Raw genomic sequence first — 14,874 nt, 5'->3', positions numbered from 1 at the left:
TAAGAAGCAGGAATTGATGGACGGTGCACCTGCAGGATCAGTGTCAGCTTGTCATCCAAGTGGCTGGATACAAACTCACATTCTTACTCAGTGGTTTGATCATTTTGTGAGTCATGTAAAGCCATCTCCAAACGACCCTGTCATTTTGATTCTTGATGGGCATTATTCCCACACAAAGAAACTCGATATGTTAGATAAAGCACGTGAAAACAATGTTCATATTGTATGTTTGCCACCTCACTCAACGCATAAAATGCACCCACTTGACGTCGGAGTTATGGGGCCATTTGAAAACCTACTATGCCCAAGAGATAGAAACGTGGTTGGCAAGTAACCCAGGTCATGTTATCACCCCATTATTAATAGCCAGGTTATTTGGGGCAGCTTACAACCGAGCAGCAACAATGGAAGCATTTGTGAATGCCTTCAGAAAAACAGGTCTCATCCCATTCAACAGAAACATCTTTAGGGAACATGACGAGTACGGGGAGAAGTGGGCACAGTGCACAAAATGTTATCGCTGGTCTCATGAAGATTGCAGTGTCACAGAAGACAATTTTGTTTGTCCCGGATGCCAAAAACGAAAAGGAAACTACTGATGGTGATGGTCAAGCCCGGCAGACATCAGACCTCTCCCACACATCGCAAAACCACCTGGAGATAGTGAAATAGGTCAAACACCGCGTTCGTGATCTGCTGCATTACTAACTTCAACTCCTTATGTGAAGCAATTGCAAGAATCTAAACAGAAGAACTCAGAGGCTGAGGCTAAGAAAGCAGCCAAAAAGTTATTTGGGGAGAAGAGTGGAAAATCTTCAAATCGTAGAACTAAAGCAGAGGAATCGTCTAGTGACTCGGCATCCGATGTCCGTCTTGATGACAGTGGGGTTTCAGACAGCAGTGATGACGATGACGCAGAGAGTCTGTTCTGTACTGGGCGCTTTTTTGAAGACAAAAACGGGGAGAAATGGGCACAGTGCACGAAATGTTATCTCTGGACTCATGAAGATTGTGGTGTCACAGAAGACAATTTTGTTTGCCCCGGATGTCGTAAATATAAACCTAAGTATTGTGAAATGAGTGATGGATAACAGAAATGAATGAACATGTAAAAATTGTATATTGATATGTCATTATTCTGTAATAAAATTATTAAAGCAAAATATTATTACTGTCTCATATTAGGAAACCTTGATCTCATTTCTACGAAATGCTTTGTTTGTGAAGATTGAACAACTACTCTGAAAGATTGTTTATTATTGCAAATACGATAATTGTGTGATAAAATTAAATAATGCAAGATATTAATACCATCATAAAAAATACAACTGCACTTACTTTAAGGTCTTTTAAATGTGTTTACAAAAGTGTGTCTCATATTAGGCACGTTTCCTCTATTTTCTCTAAACATATGATGTGACGTGTTCAAGATGGTGACCGTTAATCTGACAATCAGATACTACCCGGTTCTTTTTCTATTCTGGTGAATTTTGGTGCGTTTCTGTAACAACTTCACAGTCCCTGTCCATTTTATGGTGAACCACTGCTACTGGTAATGATATATCGTACGGGTTTCCAAACTGTCCTCACCATTCTCATGCAGAGTGGATGGCGTGTGCGGGCAGACGCGCGACAGTGGAGGGGGAGAGTGGCGCTAGCTGTCCTCGGAACAACTGTGACGTCATCTTCCTTGTATCCCAGTTTCAGACGTCATCACCGCGCTAGCAGTTTGCTTAGTAAACATTGCGGTGTTCTTTTCGTAGCAGCAACAAAGAGAAAAGTTCAGTTCACTGAAAATTTGGCCATGTCTGTTGGCTCACTGAACGTTTAAAACAAGGCTGTTGACAGGACCCTGCTAAGTTGCCTAATGACTTTGTACGACGCTACACAAAATACAGCTACATCAGTAATGAGTAGCGCCTCTTCGGTGCAGAATTAACATGAGAAGAAAACAGTGAACCAGTCTTCTGCATCTATTTTTTGAGATTTGACTTCCACCAAGATGGACGAACTAAACGAACTGACATATTAAAATGAGGAGAGAAGGCATGATACAGGCTTATTCGAATTATTCTGCTCGACTAGTCGACAGTGTGCTAAACAACCTGGTGTTCAGAATAGACAGATGATGTAACGTCAGCTGCTCAAGAAACTTAAAACGAAAATCTATCACACGGACTGACCATTCTCCTCTTCCCTTTAACTTGTATGCTGCAGAGCGCCAGAAACGAAATCAAGGAAATTATCTGCAGTTAAAACTTCTGGGCGGGGAGGCCGTAGTCGATTGTCCAAAACTGCTTCCCTACGTTTCATCTCCAACTGCGGGAGGAATCTTCCGAGGTAAAACGGCTATTGCCACTAAATTTTGAAAGTCTCTCGCATTTACAGAGCGCATAGAGGGCACCACCATATGTGACGTAATGCAGACTGTATTTCAATCTCTGGATGGCGTCCTCATTCTCGATTAAAAATTGTCGGTAATTCTGTTTGGCGCAAAGTTGAAATCCGTATTTTATCTAATTTAAAACCTTCTTTTCTATTAAAATTATTGTAGTGTTTGTGAATCTCTATTGCTTCTATTGTTTCATGGTAATGCGATGTCCTTGCTAAAACGCTTGTCTCACTGAATTTTATTTCGTGGTTCCCATCTCGAAATACAGGTTCTGGTTCGGCAGATTTTGCGTTATGTTCCAGACGACAGTTCCTTTTGTGTTCTGCTATTCAGATGTTGACACTTCCTTTCGTTGTTCTAGTATACATTTTCTTCCGCAGCTGCATGGAATTTTGCCGGCCGGGGTGGCCGTGCGGTTCTAGGCGCTTCAGTCTGGAGCCGCGCGACCGTTACGGTCGCAGGTTCGAATCCTGCCTCGGGCATGGATGTGTGAGATGTCCTTAGGTTAGTTAGGTTTAAGTAGTTCTAAGTTCTAGGGGACTGATGACCTCCGCTGTTAAGTCCCACAGTGCTCAGAGCCTTTTTTTTTGCATGGAATTTTATACAACACAGAGTGCCGTCCACATTCTGCCGCTCTTAAATATTGATTAATCTTCTCGATGGGTCTAAAGATTGTTTCTACCCCATACTTAACCAAAATTTTCCCGGTACGATCCGTAATTTTATTAATGAACGTGAGAAAAACTTTCAGATGGCGGCCGTTGTTACTGGGTACTTCCGGCTTCTTGTCTTCTTTGATGGAGTGCTCCATCACTCTCCTTATTAGGATATTCATTTTTCTTGACGACCGACCGTAAGTGATTTAATTCATCCAGCAAATACACTAGCTCACAAATTTTGTTGGCTCTGTCCACCAAGGTTTTATTGACACCTCTTCTTTGTCTGGGCTGATGATTTGATTTCTTCTGGAAGCATCCATCAGTGTGCGTGTATCTTTCTGTATACATTATGCCCAGAGTGCCGTCTCCGTTCGATCACAGACACGTCCCGAAAATTAAGTTTACCGCTGCTCTCTTTCTCCACCGTAAACTGTACTTTTGGACTGATACCACTGGGATGCACCAAGAAGACATCTAGAACCTCGTCATCATAAGTCCACACTTGCCGCCTCCTTTCCGAAGAGCTCTAAAATTGGCAACAGATGGACTAAGAGGGTAGCCCAAAGCCGATGCGCAGATTTATTCTTAAAATTCATTATTGTACTACAAACAAGTTGTGATTAGGCAGTGTCTAGATCAAGCCACTATATAAATCGAAAAAAATTCCTGCTATGCTTGAAATAGTTTCGTTTACGGGAACCGCAGTAAACAGGGAAACTACATCAAAGCTAACAAGAATATCGCTTGGGCTGACGTTAATCTCCTGTCTCTGTCCCGGAAGTTTTAACTGAAGAAGACGCCGGGCTTGAAATCCTGCATTGTATGAGCATGGAAATTGGTTACTTCGACAACTGGTTACTAGCAAACAGATGTAGCTTAATTGAATAACTCAACGGTCAGAAAAATCCGAAAGGTTGGCCGAGATACGGTGGGAAAATACTTTCGCAAATGGAGACTCCGACCAAATACCACCAAAACAGAGGTCTTGTCCTTCTACCTAAAAAAAATAAACTCGCCAAAAGATATCTCAACATGAAGATAATATACTCAGACTAAAACACCAAAGTATATGCGTTTAACCACTGATCAATTTCTGTCATTCGGAGAGCGACTAATAAAAGCAACCAAAACACTCAAAACAAGAAATATCTTCATGCGCCAGCCGAAGTGGCCGAGCGGTTTAGTTTGGAACCGCGCGAACGCTACGCTCCCAGGTTCGAATCCTGCCTCGGGCATGGATGTGTGTGATGCCCTTAGGTTAGTTAGGTTTAAGTAGTTCTAAGTTCTAGGGGACTGATGACCTCAGAAGTTAGGTCCCATAGTCCTGAGAACCATTTGAACCACGTTTTTTATCTTCATTCCAAAACTATACGGTACAGCCTAAAGAGCATCGAAACCCGCGCTACAGTCTTCTGCTCTAGAGTTTGTCTTCTTAGCCACTGTACATTGTACTCCAGTCTGGCTGAACTGAAGAAAAAGAAAAAGAAAAAATTCATCCAGATAAAAATCGCCAGAAGAATGCTTGTTATTGTTACCAAAAACTGTCTACAGTTACCAGTACTAAGCTACATTCGTTCCCCTAAACTACTATGCATAACTACACTCACGAACGAGTACAAGAAGATCGCGGGTAATAAAACGTTACCATAACCGACTCTGCTCTAGACGACCTCCAATAACAGAAAGGGTCGCTGTGGAGGATGAGTCCAACATTACTAACGCACGGACTCAAGGACAGATGAAACAACAACAATATGAATTGTGCCACTAAAAAACACTGGGATCTGACTTACCACCCAGACCATGGTCAACGCTATACCCAATACGGTGGACATGCTAAGTTTTGTACACGGATGGGGTCAAAAAGCATCCTCAGCAACCATTTCGACTTTGTGATAGCGGAGAATCACAGACCACGAAAAACGTCACAGAAGAATGCTCCACAAGATCATAAGATGATAGATCAGAAGTCTTCCTGTTCGGAATCCAAAGTCGATATATTATACACTCCTGGAAATGGAAAAAAGAACACATTGACACCGGTGTGTCAGACCCACCATACTTGCTCCGGACACTGCGAGAGGGCTGTACAAGCAATGATCACACGCACGGCACAGCGGACACACCAGGAACCGCGGTGTTGGCCGTCGAATGGCGCTGGCTGCGCAGCATTTGTGCACCGCCGCCGTCAGTGTCAGCCAATTTGCCGTGGCATACGGAGCTCCATCGCAGTCTTTAATACTGGTAGCATGCCGCGACAGCGTGGACGTGAACTGTATGTGCAGTTGACGGACTTTGAGCGAGGGCGTATAGTGGGCATGCGGGAGGCCGGGTGGACGTACCGCCGAATTGCTCAACACGTGGGGCGTGAGGTCTCCACAGTACATCGATGTTGTCGCCAGTGGTCGGCGAAAGGTGCACGTGCCCATCGACCTGGGACCGGACCGCAGCGACGCACGGATGCACGCCAAGACTGTAGGATCCTACGCAGTGCCGTAGGGGACCGCACCGCCACTTCCCAGCAAATTAGGGACACTGTTGCTCCTGGGGTATCGGCGAGGACCATTCGCAACCGTCTCCATGAAGCTGAGCTACGGTCCCGCACACCGTTAGGCCGTCTTTCGCTCACGCCCCAACATCGTGCAGCCCGCCTCCAGTGGTGTCGCGACAGGCGTGAATGGAGGGACGAATGGAGACGTGTCGTCTTCAGCGATGAGAGTCGCTTCTGCCTTGGTGCCAATGATGGTCGTATGCGTGTTTGGCGCCGTGCAGGTGAGCGCCACAATCAGGACTGCATACGACCGAGGCACACAGGGCCAACACCCGGCATCATGGTGTGGGGAGCGATCTCCTACACTGGCCGTACACCACTGGTGATCGTCGAGGGGACACTGAATAGTGCACGGTACATCCAAACCGTCATCGAACCCATCGTTCTACCATTCCTAGACCGGCAAGGGAACTTGCTGTTCCAACAGGACAATGCACGTCCGCATGTATCCCGTGCCACCCAACGTGCTCTAGAAGGTGTAAGTCAACTATCCTGGCCAGCAAGATCTCCGGATCAGTCCCCCATTGAGCATGTTTGGGACTGGATGAAGCGTCGTCTCACGCGGTCTGCATGTCCAGCACGAACGCTGGTCCAACTGAGGCGCCAGGTGGAAATGGCATGGCAAGCCGTTCCACAGGGCTACATCTAGCATCTCTACGATCGTCTCCATGGGAGAATAGCAGCCTGCATTGCTGCGAAAGGTGGATATACACTGTACTAGTGCCGACATTGTGCATGCTCTGTTGCCTGTGTCTATGTGCCTGTGGTTCTGTCAGTGTGATCATGTGATGTATCTGACCCCAGGAATGTGTCAATAAAGTTTCCCCTTCCTGGGACAATGAATTCACGGTGTTCTTATTTCAATTTCCAGGAGTGTATAAGTGTCCTAGGTAATTCATATTGTATATATTATGTTCTACATCCAGTTTACTTTTTTCCAGTGTCTTAACAAAGCGACACCATAAATAACTTGAGGAAACTGTACTTAACAGGACAGTATAGTTTAGGTGTTAACCACGAAAGATAAATAGCCGAGACATGAAGTGAGCTCAAGCATAGGGCCAACTATGCTCTCTCTCCGCCTCCAACAGCCACCCTTCCCCCTTGTCTCCTACCGACACCTTTTTTAATCGTCTTCTCTGCTTAGTTTGTTTACTCATTCAATGAGATGGGCACGACTTTCTGAAGAAGTGAACGATACATATCTCAGTAATTATATTACAATATGATAGCATGCAGAGTGCGGAACAGCACTTAGCCCAACGTAGTATTTCTCGCAATTACGTCGTGATTAGTTTTTGTTTTGTTGAGAATCAATGCAAAGCCGCGAAACCATAAGAACGAATGAAAAATATACTGAATGAGAGTGGTTCTAGGTAATTGCAAAAAAAGAAAGTAACTACCTTCTCCGCACCAGGAGGAGAAGGATAGAAATAGGCGCAGGGAAACGGGAAATTTTGCAAGTTAGTGTTGTTAACACTGTATGCAGGCAATTGTCCGAAACCGATGCGTAGTCGCTGAGAACGTGACGCCACTTAATACAGTCATGTTCAGAAAAAACAGAACGCCTTGAACAACTAGAGAGAACACATTCATATTCACAAAAGACATGTACATTAGTGTGTTCTGCAGAAATGAAAAGCATTTGTTAGCACTGACATCGCGGTGTAACACCAGCTACCGGCAAAAAGCGCCAACGGCTCTCGTTTTCACTATATAAAAAGTGTGACTTGAGCAGGCGTGAAGTATGCCTAGTAGACGCATGGGCGAACCGTACAGTCAAATCATTGAGTCTGAAAGAGGGTGCATTATTGACATGAAAGAATGTGCTGCATCCATCCGGGAAATTGCCGCTCTTGTGGGACGAAGTGTTTCGGCAGTGAAACGGGTGTGTGCAAAATGGTTCACGGAAGGCCGTAGAACTCGACGAGATGGGTCAGGCTGCACCACCCAGACCTCCCCAAGAGAAGATCGACACCTCATCCGAATGGCACTGCAGGACAGAACTGAGTCCTCTTCGGCTCTGATGCAACAGTGCAACACATCATACACTGTCAAGGGTGACAGTCCATCGCCATTTATTACGTCACGAGTCACTTGCGGGTCGCCCTCTCCTCCGCCTACCTTTGACGAATGTGGAGAAACATGCTAGACGGCAGTGGTTTGTGGAACGACGTCAGTGGGGAAAGGAATGGCATTAGATAGCGGTTTCGGACGAACACAGGTTCTATTTGTTTGGACGAAGAATGGAGAAACAGCATCACAGAGACGGCATTCACACAGCGCCAACTCAAGGCCTTGTGGTGTGGGGTGCTAATGGGTACTACCACAAATCACAGTTGGTTCGTGTCCATGGCATGGTGACCAGTAAACGACATCCTGTGACCCGTAGCCACACCATTTCTGCACAACACCCCAAATCCCATTTTTCAGAAAGACGCACGACCACATATTGTTGCACGAATATGGGCATTCTAGGTGTCACAGGACGTCAGACTTTTTCCTTGCCCCGCTGGATCACCAGACTTGTCGCCGGTCGAAAATGCGTGGGATATGGTGAAACGACAGGTGCAGTGATGTGACCCAATGCCAACCACCAGAGATGAACTTTGGAACCACGCGAATGCAGTATGGATGGCTACACCACAGGTCGTCATTCGGGCCTTATGCGCTTCGATGCTATCACGCATAGAACAACTTATCAGGGTCCATGTCGGAACCTGTGTTCACCGAAATTAGGCGACTGAAATGCTAATCAATTCTGCAGATCATAGTATTGTACATGTCCAGTGAATATGAACGACCTGTCTGTAATCGTTCAAAGTGTTTTGTTTTTTTCTGAACATGCGTGTAATAACTCAGAACGGTAGTGATGCCGAACGTGCTGTCGTCGTGACAGCGTTTCACGAGCGCGGCGGTGGTGTGACTGCTGCGCTGGGCGTATCTCGACAGCATTAGCAGCTAGGACGCCATGGACATGTTCCAGCTTCTCGTACGGTTACAACGTGGGTGCGAAATTTTCAAGAAAACTTGCACAAATTCGAAAAAGGAAACCTCCAGGTGGCGTTCGAAAGGTACGTACCCCAGAGAACATTGCAACTGTTCCCGTTTCGATGACAAGAGCCCTCGCTACTCCGTCCAAAAACGTGCATCTGCGCTAGAGACTCAGCGACGAAGCGTAAAAACAGTACTGCGAGTATCCCTACGATTTACACATCATACAACTGTTAAATCCACGAGATCCTGTTTCGCATAGGGAATTGAGCAAATGGGTGTTGGCTAAAACCAACGAAGACAAAATACGAGGGCAAATCAGAAAGTCTTTGCCCCTATTTTTTACTAGTAAAAGTGAAGTACATACAGGTAATGACAAATATGCATCCTATTATACAGGGTTATTACAAATGATTGAAGCGATTTCACAGCTCTGCAATAACTTTATTATTTGAGATATTTTCACAATGCTTTGCACACACATACAAAAACTCCAAAAGTTTTTTTAGGCATTCACAAATGTTAGATATGTGCCCCTTTAGTGATTCAGCAGACACCAAGCCGATAATAAAGTTCCTCCCACACTCGGCGCAGCATGTCCCCATCAATGAGTTCGAAAGCATCGTTGATGCGAGCTCGCAGTTCTGGCACGTTTCTTGGTAGAGGAGGTTTAAACACTGAATCTTTCACATAACCCCACAGAAAGAAATCGCATGGGGTTAAGTCGGGAGAGCGTGGAGGCCTTGACATGAATTGCTGGTCATGATCTCCACCACGACCGATGCATCGGTTTTCCAATCTCATGTTTAAGAAATGCCGAACATCATGATGGAAGTGCGGTGGAGCACCATCCTGTTGAAAGATGAAGTCGGCGCTGTCGGTCTCCAGTTGTGGCATGAGCCAATTTTCCAGCATGTCCAGATACACGTGTCCTGTAACGTTTTTTTAGCAGAAGAAAAAGGGGCCGTAAACTTTAAACCGTGAGATTGCACAAAATACGTTAACTTTTGGTGAATTGAGAATTTGCTGCACGAATGCGTGAGGATTCTCTACCGCCAAGATTCGCACATTGTGTCTGTTCACTTCACCATTAAGAAAAAATGTTGCTTCATCACCGAAAACAAGTTTCGCACTGAACGCATCCTCTTCCATGAGCTGTTGCAACCGCGCCGAAAATTCAAAGCGTTTGTCTTTGTCATCAGGTGTCAGGGCTTGTAGCAATTGTAAACGGTAAGGCTTCTGCTTTAGCCTTTTCCGTAAGATTTTCTAAACTGTCGGCTGTGGTACGTTTAGCTCCCTGCTTGCTTTATTCGTCGACTTCCGCGGGCTACACGTGAAACTTGCCCGCACGCGTTCAACCGTTTCTTCGCTCACTGCAGGCCGACCCGTTGATTTCCCCTTACAGAGGCTTCCAGAAGCTTTAAACTGCGCATACCATCGCCGAATGGTGTTAGGAGTTGGTGGATCTTTGTTGAACTTCGTCCTGAAGTGTCGTTGCACTGTTATGACTGACTGATGTGAGTGCATTTCAAGCACGACGTACGCTTTCTCGGCTCCTGTCGCCATTTTGTCTCATTGCGTTCTCGAGCGCTCTGGCGGCAGAAACCTGAAGTGTGGCTTCAGCCGAACAAAACTTTATGAGTTTTTCTACGTATCTGTAGTGTGTCGTGACCATATGTCAATGAATGGAGCTACAGTGAATTTATGAAATCGCTTCAATCATTTGTAATAGCGCTGTACTTACCTTACACTGTTTTTCCGCATAGTCCCCACATCAGTTCACACATTTCTCCCATAGCAGCATTAAATTTGGGATTCACTGCGGTAGAACTCATGCGGCTGACTGACTGTCGGACCACTGTCTTGGCTTCGTTGTTACTTGTGAATCGCTGTCCTGCCAGAAACTTCTTCAGTGGTCCGGAAACTTGGAAATCACTAGTGGCGAGGTCTGAACTGTATGGTGGGTGGTCCAGAATCTCCCAGTGAAATTCCCGGAGCTTTTCGGCAGTTCTGATGGCCACATGTAGTCTCACATGGTCGTGGAGCAGAATCACGTTGTCCACATCGAGAAACCCTCGATGCCTTCGCCTGATGGCAGCCCTCAGACGTGACAGCGGGGATCAAGAACTGTCGGCATTGACGGCTTCACCCTGTGGGTTGAAATCCATTAGAAACGGGCCACGACTATCGCAGAAGGCTGTTAAGATCACTTCCCAAACAGAGGGCGCTCAACGGAATTTTTTTGTCACATGCTCCGCTGCTTGGATTCTGGTGTGAAATGCAGTGTCCACGTTTCATCGGCAGTACCGGTAACAACGCAGTCGGGGAAACCTTCACCCCCCTTGGAGTACCGTTCCAGATGATTCAGTGAAGACATCATTCCTTGCCTTTCATCATGTCACCGAGCTGCTTGTGCACCCACCGGCATGAAACCTTCCAGTACCCAAAGATCCCGAGAACGATGTTGTAAGCACACCCATATAATATGTCAATCTCCCTGGAAACGGTCGTGATGTGCACACATCAATCCGCCTTCACGACTGCATCCACGCGGGAAATGTTGTCGTCAGTCGGCGACGAACGCGGTCTCCCCGACCGCTCATTGTCATGCAAGACTTCACGCTCGCTGTCGTACTCACTACGCCGCCACCTCACAGTTCTCAAAGTGGGACAGTTTCCTCACATGTGGGTTGCGTTTACCTGTGGATTTCGATGGGCGTTCGTCCTTTGCTCCATAGAAAACGTATCACACTTCGTTGTTCTAACACAGTGGACGTGTGAAGCACAACCGCCATTTTTAACAACTGATGGCAGCGCCGTGCAGCGGAGCTACTGGCAGATAACGCCATCACGAACCAAGAGAGATTCGATGCTGGGAATAGATATGTTGACTTCGCATTTACAGCGGTAGTTAGGCTAAAGAAAGAAAGTACGAGCAAAGACATTCTGATGTGCTCCCGTATTTTCCGTTACTGGGCATACAAAAATCCTTGCGAATTTCAGAGCGTCCATTACATAGCACCATTGTTACAGTATGGCGTGTTGTATCCTATTATGGTGTCACTGGCCCTTACTTTTTTGAACACGAGTATCGAATTGTAACAATAGTAAAATCCGCTCATTATGTTGATAGGCATGAAACGTTCTTTACACCGAGACTGCACAATCTTAACATCGAAAACACGTGGTTTCAGTAGGATGGAGCCACGCCACATACCACTCGACAATCCTTTGAGGCCGTTTGAAAATTGTTTGGAAGATGTGTCACCTCACTTAACAGTGGCGTTCACGGCTCGTGAGATCCTCTGATCTTAGTGTAGGCGATTTCTTCCTGTACGGACATCTTAAAAGCAATGTGTACCACATACGTCCTACAACTGTTCATGAACCGAAACAGATGATTGGAGACGAGATCACTGCCATTCCCCGAGACACGCTACACCGAGCTTTCCGGAGTTTCCAAAATGGGCTATTAGAATGTGAATGCCGAAAGGGAGGATATCTTTCCCACGTCATCTTTAAGAAGTAAAAAGACAGTTTCTGACATTCTGTAATGAAAACATAAATGTCATACTGTATACATGCATTTTTGCCACTAAAAATATATCTCCTGTGTTTATTTGTGCAAATTACGTTAGTTCTAAATGTCTCCTTTCACTTCGCGACCTTCTGTTATGGGATTATGGCCCAGCACAGTAGCACGATCACATCCCCATGATTTTCTTTCAGACATTTCCGCCCTGTTCCCATTTTAGTGGCAGTCGAACAATCCCATCTTGTTCCTCCTCCTCCTTCACCCACGCTTCCCATTTTCATACGCCCTTCCTCAATTTTCTCGCCTTTCATAAAACAGCGTCTACAGCACCCACTCCGGCTGCCAAGTATCAGTTATGCCACTGTACATATACGATCAAAAGAAATTTTGACGTAAGTTATTGGGGTCACCAAACGTTGCGTCAGACAAATGCTGCGGCATTGCGGTATACAGGAGAGAGAGGAATTGTGTGCTGTGAAGCACACATTGGCAGCATTCGTGTGCCGTATACTTGGAAAAGAGAGGTCCGTTCCTAGATGGCCTACACCGCCCTGAGGTGGGAAGTTATAATTTTATATAGGCTATAGAAGAAAGGGAGAAATCAAGGAGGGTTGTGAAAGAAAGACCTCCACAGGTAGCGAGAGTTAGGGATTAGGGGAAGGTTCCCAAGAAAAGGATAGTGATTATGGATTTGCCTCTCATCCTGCTAAACACTTTTCTTTACTCTGTTATTACCGGTAGTCCGGTGGAGGGAACTGTATAAAGAGCACCAGTACTTAAGTAATCCCTTTGTTCATTGTGTTTATAATGAAACTTATCCAGTTGTGAAATGATTTCGCTGACAGAAAACCCTGCCCACTTTCCTGTAGGTAGTCTCGGGTACTGGCTCCCTTTTATGGGGCTTGCTAAGATATGGCTAACTACGTATGTCTCAATAAAAGTAATTGCAACTGTAAATTGAAGCTACTGCAATACAGAGTGTAGAGTAAATGTGTTTAAATTGTTCTTTGTTACCTAGGCAACAGACCACAATCTGAAACCATTGTGACTATTTTTCGACCGTGACTGTCTCAAGAAAAATGTAAAGGTTTTTTAAATTACCGCTACCAGTCACAAACTTTGTTAACTATTGAATTACTTATTTATTTAGCGACATGTTTAGAGGGAATACCTCATCTTCAGGCTAAATGGCATTACAGAAACAATTGTACAATAAAGTCATACTCATGTTTCGTAGTCATTTCATGAATGTTGTGTTTATCCTGTGGAAGAAGAGAAAACTTAGTAAGAGGCAATGTCACTCTGGAAGCTAGACTTATGTTTGATATGAAAATGTTTTGTAACAGTAACTCACCTTGTTCTTCTGGCGTGGCAGTCTTGTTGTGATGCGCTGAGGTGTTTCCATTTCTGTGGCTCTCTTGGCTTTCTTGATCACTGTTTCCAAATTTTCACTAACGTAACAGTAACTTGGAAACACGTTCACGAAAACAAATTTATAGTGCAGTGGACAAGATGGCGGTCGAAATAAAGCTGGTTTCGATTTCACTATCGATTTGTCGATCTATGTGGTGTCAGATGTTTACATGTCTTCTGCACATCTTGTTATCGTAAATTATTTTTTATTATAAAAATATTATTTAATTTTATTTTTGATTATATCTATGGATTCTTTGATGGATATGCTGCTATATAAGTTTACTATGTCAAGGGAGATGAGCTTTGCATTGGAGGGTATATGAAGATCTTTAATACTTTAAATTGCTTGGTAGCTATTTTCCACTGGAAAAGAGGTTTTACATTTGTATTGTTTTTGTAAAATTGAATGCAACTTACGCATAATTTATTAAAAGGTCAGACTGTCCACAGCTGAAGTAGTGTGAAATGTGAGCAAATACGGATGTGACAAACACCACTAGGGGTAAAAATTAATGTAAACAGCCGCACTACACTAGTATCCTTGATTTGCCTGGTGTATGTGGAAGACAACAACCCTTGAAAACCATTAAGTGTACAAGCACATTCCTTCCGAAAGCAAAAAAGAGTCCGACTTATGGCGCAGTTTCTACAAGACACCCCAGACCATCCAGATATGTACTTTAATGTAATACCCCGGCAGTGCAAACGCCTTTGACACTGACTTCGAATGTGGTTGACTGGCTTTAGAAAGTAGCTAGATGTAGTTTCAAGAGCTGTGGGAATGAACTTCTCTTTTGTGTATGTAGACTGCAGTGGTGAGTGAGAATTTGTACCAACGCCGGACATCGAACCTGGGTCTCTTGCTTACTAGGCAGTTCCGTTAGCCACTAAGCCACTCAGGAACAGCGGTTCACACAATTGCACGGATTAACCTGGCACGCCTCCTTCCTCGATCCAAATTCTCACAGCCGCCCCAGTCTACTTTAAATTCACCCTTACACCTGAACAGAATTGCTGAGGCTCTCCATGTTTTGGAACAGCACCTCAGGAACGAACGAAAATGTGGGATCCAGCCTGAAACGAAGTAAAGTCTCTGAAATTCTGTCATTTCATTTCGAATAAACTTTCTCGATCCATAGCAGTCAAAGGGACGTCTTTAATCTCACATTGCGTCACTGCCTTCAGTCTGCTGTTCCGTGTGACGCCAATAGCCACTGTGGTAAACTTTTCAGTACTAAAGTAAGAGTATGTCACGCTGGTATATTCTTCTGATGGTGTTCTATGAAGGTGTCGGACTAACAACCGCGTTTTCAGTTATGTGTCGTCT

This window comes from Schistocerca serialis, chromosome 9 (assembly GCF_023864345.2).
Source record: "Schistocerca serialis cubense isolate TAMUIC-IGC-003099 chromosome 9, iqSchSeri2.2, whole genome shotgun sequence".
Classification (NCBI taxonomy): domain Eukaryota; kingdom Metazoa; phylum Arthropoda; class Insecta; order Orthoptera; family Acrididae; genus Schistocerca; species Schistocerca serialis.
This window is presented reverse-complemented; position numbering follows the sequence as displayed.